The 13,548-nt window shown below is 37.1% G+C and overlaps 1 long non-coding RNA gene across 1 annotated transcript; it reads right to left on the reverse strand.

The window, feature by feature from the left end:
- Positions 1-284: 284 nt before the first annotated feature.
- Positions 285-2,827, reverse strand: LOC149030466 (uncharacterized). The gene is made up of 3 exons (XR_016178691.1): positions 2,477-2,827; positions 1,364-1,538; positions 285-1,279 (listed from the first exon to the last, which is right to left on the reverse strand). It is a non-coding gene; the product is annotated as an uncharacterized LOC149030466 (long non-coding RNA).
- Positions 2,828-13,548: the final 10,721 nt, after the last annotated feature.

Here is a 13,548-nt window from a genome sequence, read left to right on the forward strand (position 1 = left end):
CGTATGCGTATTTTACCCTGGTCTCACATTTAAATAGGATAATATACATGTCCTTGAGAGAGAGAGAGAGAGAGAGAGAGAGAGAGAGAGAGAGAGAGAGAGAGAGAGAGAGATTATTTCTTTTCTTCTAATCCTTCCTAAGTATTTTCTTTTTTTTTTTTTTCCAATTGAAAGCATAACAATGGGAAGCGAGTGCACAATTGAAAAAAGAAAATTAAAGTCATCAAATTATCTACAGAGTAAGAAATAAATAACTCTATATAGAGTTTATTCATCCACACGTATTTTTTATCGTATCTTATATTGTACATTATGATGCATGTTGTAATTCGTAAAATGTAAATGTGAACATAACATCTTATGACTAAGAATTCTATTGATTTTATTTTGTTTTTAACAAATTGTAATCTTGTAACCAGTTTTTTAACCTTTTATCGAAATACTATAATTATCATTTTTTTTTTTTCATTGATAATTTTTTTCTTCATTTAATTATCTAACTTTTACACAACGATTAATATAAAATTGAAATAAAGTAAACTAAATAACCTTGTGAAAAACTGGGGGAGAATCTTATTTGCTTTAATTTGTTTGTAACAAATCTTTGCTTCTTCTTATCTGGTAAGATTCGATATCTTTTAGTTATCAGTTTTTATAATATTTAATTAATTATATAACTTGTTGTTTAACCGAACAAATTTTTTCTTATTTAGAAATATCAAATCTTATTAAAGTTTTACGTGCGATTGTATTGAAATCAAAATCGATAGAACGTCTCGTATGAATTTTTTCCTTATGAAACTATGAATAGTTTAAAAAACTATAATCGATCGTTCGAATGATATTCGAGATTGTTACAATCGAGTAAGTTGAGTCATCGGTTATATAGCAATCGGTGCCAATATTCTTTCAATAGGTATTAATTATGAGTCGTATTAAGTATGCCTTTTACTTCTATGGAAAATGTTGTAAGTACAAAAATATTATATAATATAGAATGTAATATAAATGAGAATTTTGCAAGAGAACGAAAAGTTACATCAGGCTGGAATAACCACCGATTGAAGCAATTCCAATGATGTTTAAAATAAAAATATTCATTCGATTACTGAAGTTGTCATTGAACAAAAAGTGTAATTTCCAAAATCGGTACAAGGAAAAACGAAATGAATAAGTCAAAGTTGTAGGACATATTTTGACGCTTGAACAAATCACCGATTCGTCGAATGACTCGTTCGTGAGAAAACGACGTATGTTGGTTGCTAGAGATAGATGACACCTGAAATTATACATTCGCGTAAGATCGCATGACTCACACTTGGAGAGCACGATGACGCTGTTTTCCTTGCTTATAGCTAGCTACCTTCATTTCTTGTAGTTTCCTATGATGAGTACGTCCGATTATCAGTGACACGAAAGCTTAGCTTGGTTATTGTAGTAGTATAGTAGTATATTTTTGCCTCGCTGATAGGGGTAGATTTGTTACCGTATTTATCAGTACAACAGTATATTCAACTCTCTTATAATACGGTGATGCTCTGAAAACGAGCATTTATATATAATTATATTTTATATAATTATTATAAATTCATAAATAAAGCGAATGCAGTCTTCGTGGAAAATGAAAAATAAAACGATAATCGTGAAAATTTGAAAGAGTAAGACATGACAATAAATATCGTATCATTTGAATATATATTTAGTAAAAACTTGTTTGCCTTGTAACGTATTCGCTAACTTTCCAAGCAATTCAGCATAACTCTCTCGTATTGTGGAATTATTTGATGACATATCACTTTTTATTTAATTTTATACTTTTTATAACGCATACCTTATAATTATCAAATATTTTATTACGTCCATCCTGGAAAGTTTTGTTTGTTCGATAGTACATATTAAGTATATATGAATATTTTTGTTCAATATTTGAAATAGATTGTCAGTAATTATCCCAGCAATAAGGACTTTCTTTATCAGGACCCGCACCGTTTATCACCATTATCATCGTCATCGTCATAAGGAAAGTTGAATAATCTTTTTGGGATATCTTTTGTTTTCCTCGAAGATTGCATTCGTCAGAGTTTAAAAAACGATCAGCGAAGGATGAAAACGCGCGTATTTTGTGTGCACGGTCGTGTCCGTATGCTTGCACAGGTGTAGGAGGTCGTGTACCATCGCGTTTTTAAGGTCGATGACCTTAACGTATGAGCGCGAGCGTGAGCGCGAGCGCGAACGCGCCAAGTCTGCACTTTACGATCGTTTAACGTTCTTACGAAAACAAGGTCGTTAATCTGTCATGTTCACGTTCGCAGAAATACTCGAATGCAGCTTGCTACGATAATGTTATAACGAGTATTTGCAAACGATCAAACATTGTTCACCGAGTGATCAATACTCTTTCTAATTATTTTATAGTTATAATAAAAGAACAACAGAATCTAGTAACCAATAATAATCTTATCATTGACATATTTACCATCCTAATTCGTACCACATTTATAAAGTACTGTTAAAAAAAAAAAAAGAATGATCAATTAAAAAAAGAGAGAATTAGAATATTTCAAGGACTCGTTGCACATAATAGAACGTGAGCGCGCACACGCCATGCACATACACACACATATCTAAAGAAGGGGTTGGGCGAGACGAGTCGAAAACAACCGTTGACTCTTACGCAACTTGGTGGATGCGCGCGCGCGCGCACGTTCTCGTGCACTTGGTTGTATGTGCAATGGGCCAACGTAAAGTAACGCGCTGGAGGGGTGCGATGGAATATCTCTCCCCTCTTTTCCTCTACACGAGCATCGTGCAGCAGCACCAGGATTCCTGGAATGCTCTTTGTGTTGCAGTCCTTTGCTCCCCCTTTGCTCCCCCTTTGCTCCCCCTTTGCTCCTTCCTGCCCCACCAAAACGACTGTGGCGTCGGCGTCGGCGTCACCGGTATCCTCCCTTCCCCACTTTCCTCGTTTCTCTCCTCGTTCAAGTCCGGCGACCTTGATAGCGAAAACTCGTCGTCGCGAGCGCCACGAGCCACCTCGAGGACCTGTGCATGCAACCTATCTACATATATACCTTTGTAATCCTATTCGAAAGATCATATCCACCCACGCGACGACACTTCTCCTCTTTCTTCTCCCTTCTTTCTTTTATTTTCGATTTTTTTTATTCTCCACCGCGCACCGATGACATTTTTTTTAAGCTTGTACTTTAAAACGATTAGGAATCCCTTATGGATTCTTTGTTTGTTACAGATATATAATATTATAATTTTAGAAGAATCACAATATTATTGGCGCTCGCGTGGATGATAAAAGAAAATTTGTATTTGAAGTGACGTCATGCATCTCAATTACATTCATTCACAGTTGTACACGCACACGCACACGCACACGCACACGCACACGCACACGCACACGCATACAACACGTTCTAGCAGTCATCGTCGTTGCAATTCGATCGGTATTCTTTTCGAAGAAAAAAACATCCCTAACAAAACGAAATTGTTACTTAGAGATGATTTTAAAAAAGATAGAACAAAAAGAAAGGGTTTATTTTTTTCTTTTACATTTGTCCATCGAAATTGTTAAAATGTTTCATTTGTTCTAATTTTTTTTTTTCGATATATTTTTGTATTAAAGGGAATGAAAAGGGTTGTCGGCAAAACTGTGAAAAGAATAATCGAATCGAGGAGGGGCGTGCGCGCGCACTTGCACGCACACTGCACGCACACTGCACGCACACTTGCACGCACACTGCACGCACACTTGCACGCACACTGCACGCACACTTGCACGTGTGCGACAGTGGTGGCGGTGGCGGTGGCGGCGGCGGACGCCCTTGAGCGACGGGCAATGCACCGCACGAGGTTCAAGGCAGATCGGTGGCGTGCCGGGGCCGGTGCCGGTGTTAGGGCCGGGGCCGGGGCCGGGGCCGGGGCCGGGGCCGGGGCCGTGGCTAAAGTCGGGGCCGGTGCCGTCGCGCCGCCGCCTTACCCCCTACCACTTGCATACGCCTTTGGGATTCCTCCCACCCCGCTAAGACACCACGCGACTTATTCCCCCACTACCCTTACCTTACGTGCTTTTATTCGCCCTCTTCTTCTGCTAGGATACTCTCTCGTTCTTTCTCCAAGAGAACGCTTCTTCACGGCTGCTACCAATTCTTTTTCCTTTACCTTTATTTTCTTTTTATTGTTACATTTTTCCTTACCCTTCCTTCTTTCCTTCCTTCTATTATCATTTCCATGTTGTTTCATTACTATAATGGTAATATCAAGGTAACATCAACACCTTCTTTTTGATTTGTATCTTTTATACCTACCTTATCGTCTGTACACTTTTATATCTTATCACTTTTGCTTCGAACATGTTTTAATATTGTTTTCGTATTGTCGAGTTTACGTAATAATTTCAAACTGTTTATTAGACATTTCTAAGTGCTCCAATAATTTTGTTCACTCAAAATATTGTGAATCAATAAACTCCATTTAAGCAGTTATACATATTATTGTACAATTATTATTACAATACACGTAATGTTTAGATATATATGCATCATATCGAGTACGGCGTGCACTAGTGCGCGACAACCTTTACTCTCAGGTGTTTCGCATAGAAGGAGGAGGAGGCACAACGCATGGATGGGACTTTTTAATAGATTCTATTAAATTTTACATGCACATAATTGGGCTTGGGGAGGAAATATTCCGTAGTAGTAGTAGTAGTAGTAGTAGTAGCAGCAGCAGCAGTAGTAATGTTCGTATAGTTCCAAGAGAAAAGGGAGAAAATGAAAGAAAAAGCTAAAGCTATTTGGTTCGCGTTCCCACGATTGACTTGCTGCCTCCTGTTGTTATGCTTTGCGTGAGACGATTATTTTCAGTATTTTTAGTTTAAACGAATCGTTCATATTAACGAGTGAGTTACCATAATTATTCAAATGACATATGTAATACGTAATCGTTTTGAGCAAGTATCGTTTATCGATTCTTCCTCTAGCATTCATTTTGTTTTATATCAATTGAAAAAAAAGAGAAACTTTTGAATTCGTCAAGTAGTTTTCCAGCAAGTCTCGGGTAACCGGGAATGCGAGCTTCCATGCGATTCCTTCTACGTGACTCTGCAACAACAGCACGTTTTCCATATAATCCTAGCTGAAAATAGAACGCACGGAGACAGCAAAATTGGCTTCTCGCCGTGCATCATCGCCGTGAAACTCGAAACTTTCTTTTTTTCCTATTATTTTACTAATTGTACAAATAAATAGTAGAAATTCATTGAAATCATTTTTCAAAGTAGATTGATTCACGAAGAAAGATGTTGTTTGGTTCGTGTAATGATCCGCGCGGCCGAGAATTCGTCATTGAAATTTCTGGAAGGCCAGGCGGCACTGAGGCGCTTCCAGGGAGAAAGAAAGAAAGAAAGAAAGAAAGAAAGAAAGAAAGAACGGAAGGGAGAGAGAGAGAAAGAGAGGGAGAGAGAGGGGGAAAAAGGGAGAAGCACGTTGGCCCGGACCGTCTGGTCTATGACTCAGGAATGACCCTCGTTGAACCAAGAGCAGTGCGTCCCAAACGCATCGTACGTACGAGGACAACCGTGTGCCGGACGAAAGAGAAATTCACGATGCGTTTTTAGCTAGCGGCCTAAACCGAAAATATCGCCCGTCGTCGAGTCGCCTTCAAGAAATCGTCTCGCTGGATGCTGCATCTTTTAAAAGCCTGCTTTGTCCTTCTGAGAAATCCTTTTGTACAAGCGTTAGTACTATTTGTCTCACATCGGTAGTTCTTTTGTTCGATATTTAACAAATGAATAACACCTTTGGGCTTTTCCTTTCAAATTGAATATTCCTCGTCATTTCATATTTGCATCCATATGTAGAGATGCATACCGCGAGAGCGCAAAACAGGGAGTCCGTTGCCCCGTTGACTAAACTTAACTCTGTTCGCACACTCGTTTCCGGCCGTTCAGACATTTTTCCCAAAATTTCACGCAACGATCACGTTCCTTCGCTTCTATTTTCAAGCTTCCTGCAGAAGACAAAGTCAGCAATTTTGCCATTGCTACCACAATCCCAATCCCTAATTTCTATCCTTATTCTTTTTTTTTTTTTTTGATACGCTTAAAATGGTAGCCGTAACTTACTACATAAGCCGAAATTTTCGTTTCCGATTAGAAATAGTTGTACAAGCATGTTCTAAATCTTCTATAACGAAATATCACGATGGTTTCATTATCATATCAATAACTTTCCTGCTTTTCCTCGTTCGTATATCATTTACTTTTATACGTAATACTTGTGTGTGTGTGTGTGTGTGTGTGTGTGTGTATAATGATGAATAATTAAATTAATTGGCGGAAATGGTAAACAAGTATATACCGGCTTCATTTTTTTTAAATCAAATTTACATTGATTGCCATAAGGAAAAAACTAATTTCATTGGTTATTCTCTTTTAGAAAAATATAAGGAAGATCCGTCGGTGATTCCTTAGAAAATAATTCTCGTGAAAAATAGTGCAGGTAATATTTAGAACGAAAAGGACAAATAACTAGAAAGGATGATAAAAAAAAGGGGAGTATCGATAACGCTGTTTATCTGGTGTTTTCTCGTTACGTCTGAACACTTGGCAATATTATTGTATTCATGAGAGCTACACGGGCTACGATGACTTTCTTATTATTTTCCAACTCACGCACAATACGTGAAGTCATTCCAACGGTTAATTACTCTACGCGTTAATTTAATTACAATGTGAACGTTCGGTGATACGTTAAAGATTCCAATCGACTGTTCTTTTGCCAACAAGGAGAAATAATGAAAGTGTTAGTCGAATAAAATAAGGGCTGAAGTAATGTAATAAACGTATGAACGTAAGAAGGATATAAAAGGACTCGTGGGTTGTACTTAGCAGCAGATGCAAGCGAGCTTTATTGAGAGCGTCTGGCATGGCTGCAGTTTGGCCGTCCATGACTACGAGACTTTGAAGGTCCCTGGAACATTGACCATTTGGCTCTTAAAGGATTCTTTCTCCGTCAAGGTCACCTATTGAGTATCTTCACCTCCTTTTCCCAACTCTCCACCTGACAATCTCCCTTATACTTTTTTTTCTTTCTTTCCTTCTTAGGAAAGGAAAGGAAAGGAAAGGAAAGGAGTGCTACGTCTACCGTCTCGCTCCATTATCCTCGCTGTCATTAATGCGATACTTTGCTTTATTTGCATTCATCTTATGTTTCCCGATTCCAAGAACTTGCAAGTTGCTTGAGGCGTCCAATAAATTTCGAACTCGGTATCATCTAACTCTCGGAACTTTGGTGTAAAACGATCGGTAAAGTAGTACTTATCTTAATGCGAGAGACCACAATGTTGTTGATTTTAATGATAGGAATAACGCGCGAGTGATAACACACGTATTACTTTCAATTTCAGAAGGGTTGTTGTACATTTTGAATAAAGCTATAACTAGATAAGAGCAATGTATGGATATATCTGCATACATACCTATGATAGAAATAATGTAATTTGTTGAAAACAGTTTAAGAGATGAATCGTTTGGAACTAATTGATAAATTGCAACTACCGATTCTCGTTGAGTAATGCTCGAATTTAAGTACAGGATGCTAAATATTTATACGATGGCAGATCGCGAGGTTGTCATAAGACAGTAGTCATTAACTCATCGTAAAGATTGTCGTGCTTATCGTTCGCAAATGATTTCTCTACGTGACGTATGCCATGTCCTCGTATGTAAGTAAGTACATGAACGCGCACAAACTCACACAATATGCGTCCTCGAATTTATTCACTTTATCTTTCCGTAGTACTTAGAGATATTAAAGACGAAGATGCGAGACGCTTCGTCTCCGTCCTCTTGGTTTATTCGTCCTCGAGAAGATGTTGCAGTCTTACCAGCGATCATAATCATCATCACTTTGCAAATAAGGCTTTACGAAGATAATCGCTTTCTATGCACTCCAATTCGTCCTTCGATCTTAACAAACGACTTCGTCATCGATCGTGCCGTGCCGATGATGTTTCTTTTATTCTTACAAATATATATATATATATATTCTCCCTGTTCCTTATCTTTTCTCGTAAATTATATGATAGTTATATAGTTTAAAAATGTTTCTCCCAACGATCGCAAATATTTTCATTTCGATGAGAAAGGTTATCCCGGGCCAAGGATATTTTCTTTCCGATAATGAACCTACTCTCGCTATTAATTTCCTTGGATTCTAATCATTTTGATCTATCGCTAATCTATTATTATTATCATCAATCATTTTATTTTCGATTGTCAGATTGAGAGCAGATGCCAGAAAGGTTCTTCGGTTGTTTATCGTATTCATAGCCCGGAGAGAAACTTGCTGCTGCGAGTTTGCTGCGAGTTTGCTGCGAGTTTGCTGCGAGTTTGCTAATCGCCGAAGGCCAAGCCGAATGCAAGTCGATGACTCCTCTCTTCCGATCTCGCATCAGCTGCCTTCGTACTCTTACATTTACTCGAAAATATCTCTCTCTTTCTCTCTGCATATGAGTATATAGGGTGTCTCACTAAGGATTCGAATTTGTACTAAGGGCTAATGGAATGACAATGTTTTCTTTTTCATTAAAAAATACGAATCCGCGATTAGAAAATCTGTTGTTAAAAAAGGGCCTCGCAATGTATATCATAACTTCAAACCTTTCTGTCAAAGTGTAAAATGTAAACGGATAAAGCCAATATTGGGGACACCCTGTATAAATGTGTGTACTTGCGCGTGTGCGTAAATCGTTGAATCGATTCAGGTTTGCAAAGCGATACTGCACACAACGTGGCTTCTATTTTTCTCAAGTTAAACGAGAAGAGGAAAAAGAAGAAGAAGAAGAAGAAGAAGAAGAAGAAAAAATAAAAAAGAGGCTTCAGGGTCGAACCTGGACGAGGTCAAACTGAGAATTTCTATAAGGGAAACTTAACGCGTCCGAAGAACGGCTCTCGTAACGCGTTAAATGCCGATATCGCGTATACCTCTGGGGATGACTTCATCCGGATTCATACCTATACCTATCATTATGCATTTCATGTTTCTCTCGATATAATACTTCGTTCTATGAGCTAGATTTTGTGCAACGTATTGTCAACTTAGTTATGAAATTGATAAAGATAATGATATGACAAATTCCAACGTGAAATTATCCTAATATATCCAGGTTAATTTTAGTTGTTATTGTCAAACGTTAGCACTTGAATTTGTTCGTTCAGCAAGATATATGCAAAGTGGAAAGGGTTCACGCATGCGAACACGTGTCGAAAGATCGTCTACCTTGCACGTTAAAAAGCGAATAACCGATTGCGAATGTGTGCACGACAGGACGAGAAGGAATTGGTTTTTTTTTGTTCTACTCCCGAAATCAATTTATAAATAACAATGACAAATAACAATGATTAGATAATATTGTAGAAACTTTAAAAGATTATTGGTACATTTGTTGTAACGATCAAAGAAAGAAAATGGAAAAAAAAATAGAATAAAACGAACGGAACGAACGAACGAACGAACGCTATGGCAAATCGAATAGAAGAAAGAAGAAAGAAGAAAGAAGAAAATATGACGAAAAAGAATGGAAGGAGTGGTGCCGATTCGTGGAGTGGGGATCCACAAACCAAGTGGGGACGACTCTCGCGAATGCAGCAGCGGCAGCAAGCACCAACGATGCAATTAGGCGAGTTATGCAGAATGACGTCACACTTCGAGCCGGGGTAACTGTGCTGAGTCAAGGACAGCCTATCCAAGGCCCACCTTCCCCCTTTGCCCTTCTCTCCTGACCATCACACTAGTCGTGCGGAGTCTCTCTTTTTTTTTCTTCCTTTTCTTTTTTTATTTTCTCTCTCTCTCCCTCTTATACTCAGCAAGCCCACGCTCTTGTAGTATACATATATTATATTATTTCCTTCTCTCTCTCTCTCTCTTTCTCTTTTTCTTGTTCCCCTCGTGGTTCCACCGAACTAACATGCTATCTTTTTCTTCGATTTTTCTCCTTATTATACGAGAATAAAATGTATTTTCGTCATGCGTTCAATAATATAAGAAAGAAAATTGGTTCCCGGATTAAAACAAAGTAGACATCTTGTATATTTAATTTATCAGAAGAACTGACGCGTATTTTAATGACAACGTGTTGGGCTTTTTTTTTTTTTATAAGAGAAATATGAATGAATTAATTAAAGCACTGCGCGCGACGGTTGAAATAAAAACAACGGAATGTCGTTGTCGGGTGGGTGTCACATTTTCTCGATACCATCTAGATAAGAGCAAACGAGATAGAGAGAGAGAGAGAGAGAGGGATAAAACACAACGCATAAATATACCGTCGTCAACAATGTTAAACTCGCTCTCGATAAATTGACATTTATTCCATGGTTCGATTTGTTGAAATGCCAAGCAAGTTGAACACAACGCTTACGTCTAAACGTCCAAACGTCCAAGAAAACGATGACGCAGCTTCTTGACCGTGCGAAATACAGATTCGTCTTTCTTTGTTTCTCATGGTGATTCCGGTATCACCGTTTAAGGAAGGTAGTCTAGTTAAGGCATTTAATTAACCAACAGTTAGACGTTTTAACGGCCACGAGAAATCACCTCCGCATTTTCTCTTCTTTTCAAGTACTTTTCAGGACCATTTTTAATTCTAATCATGGTCAATGGTTTGAGATTAGATATTTTTTCCTTCCTATATAAATAATTTATTATACTTTATTTTACCTTCTAATTATTCTTTGACTTTATTTTAATCTAATGTAAGATATAGTGTAGCAGTATCTTTATTGTTCTTGGATTGAATAATCTAATAGGAAAAGAAAAAAAGGAGAAAAAAAATGGTAAAGAATGTAAATAGAAGTAATAACATATCGTAAAGATTAATATTTGTCATTTTGATAGCATCGTCTGTTATAAGAATTAATTGATAAATCAAAATTTACCAAACGAAAGATAAGAAGATTAACATTATTTTTAAAGAGACCGCTATTTTTTTCAACTGCCTTATTTTTCTACGAGTTTTCTTATCGCTGTGTTTTGTTGCAGCATTGATCGCGCGCGCGTCACGCCGTAACGCGTCAACAGATTTATTTATTTTATTTTGTTTTGTTTTTTAATATTTTTCTCTTTCTCAAATAAATATTTATACTAATATTGTAGAGATAGGCATCTTTTTATTTCGCGATTAATAACTTTTAGTAATATATAAGTGGAAATTATGTAATAGATAAAACAAACAAAGAAAACGTTATATAATTGATGATAATTGTTGATGAACGATTTTGATCAAGTGTGTAGGAACGAGCAAGCTGATTATTAATCTATCGACCAATCGATTCTTAGCTTATTAGAAAGATCCTTTCTTGATTTCATAATAATATTTTGGCAATAAAACATAGGTAAGAATATCGAGATTCTATGTCATGGACCGAAGAGCCTTGAATTAGGTAAGTCCACGACGCGGCCAACCTAATTATATATTTATTTACTACGTAATATCGCGCGTTGGCCCTGATCCGACCGCATGCGATTCTTACATAATCATGTAACACCAGTTATGCAACACGAAGGAAGATATATACTCGAGTTAGCCCTAAGCGTCAGATCAAATTCAATTTGATAAGTCTAGTAAATATATTTATGTTAGACCGGTTAAACATCCTATTGGGATTATGGTATTAAAAACCATAATCACAATTCACATCATTATATATACACAATGAAAAGTAGCTATTTGTTGACTAGTACAATTGCTATCTAGGAAACGCAGTTTAAAAACGCAGACTAATATGTTGTCGTTAAAGAGCGTGTAAATGGACACAAATCATTATGATGGACGACGATAGTTTGTAGGAGATAAGGAAGGCAGTGTCGAAGGTGAACGGATTGAATCGAACGAGATATCGATCGTCAATGACATTTCCTTCAACTATATTGCTGCTGCACATACTACTTTTGTACATTGTATTTGCAACTATTCACGAGAGTCATTTCACCTTGCAATTATGGTCTTTCTAACGGTACTATTAATACGTCGGATGCAAGCAGGAATAAAGAAAAAGAAAGAAAGCATTATGCATGAATATAAATGAAATAAGAAAAGAAAAATAAACGATAGAGATGATGTCAAAGAAATGTCTTACCTTTCATCCGTTTATCTGTTTATCTGTTTATCTGTTTATCTGTTTGTCTTTCTGTTTCTGTGATTCTCTTGATGTCTTTATGAAACGCCTAATCACGAAAGGTACGCGTTAGTTGGTAAATGTACGAGGTCAGTACCGAGTATGATGAATAACGTTATATAAAATGGGGACGTATATATCATTGTTACGTAAAGAACATATCGTTCGTTAAGAAAATAGTCCTTGTCCGAATTATATTATGGAATTATGGAAGAGGGAGAGGGAGAGGGAGAGGGAGAGGGAGAGGGAGAGGGAGAGGGTGTTTATTTCATTTTTAACAAATTTTCGCCTAAGATCGATAACTACTCGGCGTTATTCTCGCGTTGTTCTCGCATTGTCATCGCTTACGTGGGATCGAAGAAAATTCTTTCGTACTCATGGACGAACTCGAAGGACGTTTTTCCGCCAGGAACGGTAAAATGACGAGGATTGGAACGCCTTATACCTACGCGATCGATCGATCGATCGATCGATCTTTCGTACTTGCGAATACTACTGACGAGATGATATTCTTCAACAGATCTTATCGCATTTAACCTAACTATACACAATCCAGTAAAACTGACGTTACATTTGAAATATTTATTGTCCAATTAAAAGATAAATAAGATTAAAATCGGTGTTTATTCTTTTTCTTTCCTAGATGACATTACCGAAATAGTGCTAAGATAAATTTAGATGGCGCCGAAGAAACGCATTTAACAATAAGAAGCTATTTTTTGGCCATTGTCCCGTTGTACAATGGATCGAGCCAACTTTATCAAATTATTACGCATAATAATTCATAGGGAAAATCGTCAAATGCATTTGTTTCTATTTTTCTGAGTTATATATAGTGGGGTGCAGAAAGTATTCGTACACCGATCAATTTGAAATAAAATGTTGTGAAATTGTAGTTTAATTACTCATTTTTTATAAACGATCAATTTATAAATATTCTTGAAAGTCTCTTCAATAGATTAATAAAGCCAAAAATTATTTTGTTGAATAAATGATCAAATTGAAAAGGAAAAGGATTTGAAAGGAAATTCGTCATTTCTTGATTTAGTCTTTTCCGATAGCAACCGATATACGTTCGTCTATTTCGAGTTAGTTTCGAGATTAGAAAGGTTGCTGTTAGGGTGTTCTCGATCTGCTCGATTTTGCATGCCTCTCCTTCTATTCGTTCGAGTCCATGTCCCACTGGTCTACTCATCGTCTCTAATTCTATTCTTATACGTAAATAGTAGAACAAATTGTACGACGACGTAAAAGGAAATCGACGAGAAAGGAGAAATGACGTTTGGATTTGGTAGGTATAGGTTAACGCCTATATCTACCAAACGCCCTATGACATCCCATAGTCTCTTTTATTTGTC

The sequence above is a fragment of the Polistes dominula genome, unplaced genomic scaffold (assembly GCF_049000335.1).
Source record: "Polistes dominula isolate Pdom_NZ unplaced genomic scaffold, Pdom_raw_medaka contig_18, whole genome shotgun sequence".
NCBI lineage: Eukaryota > Metazoa > Arthropoda > Insecta > Hymenoptera > Vespidae > Polistes > Polistes dominula.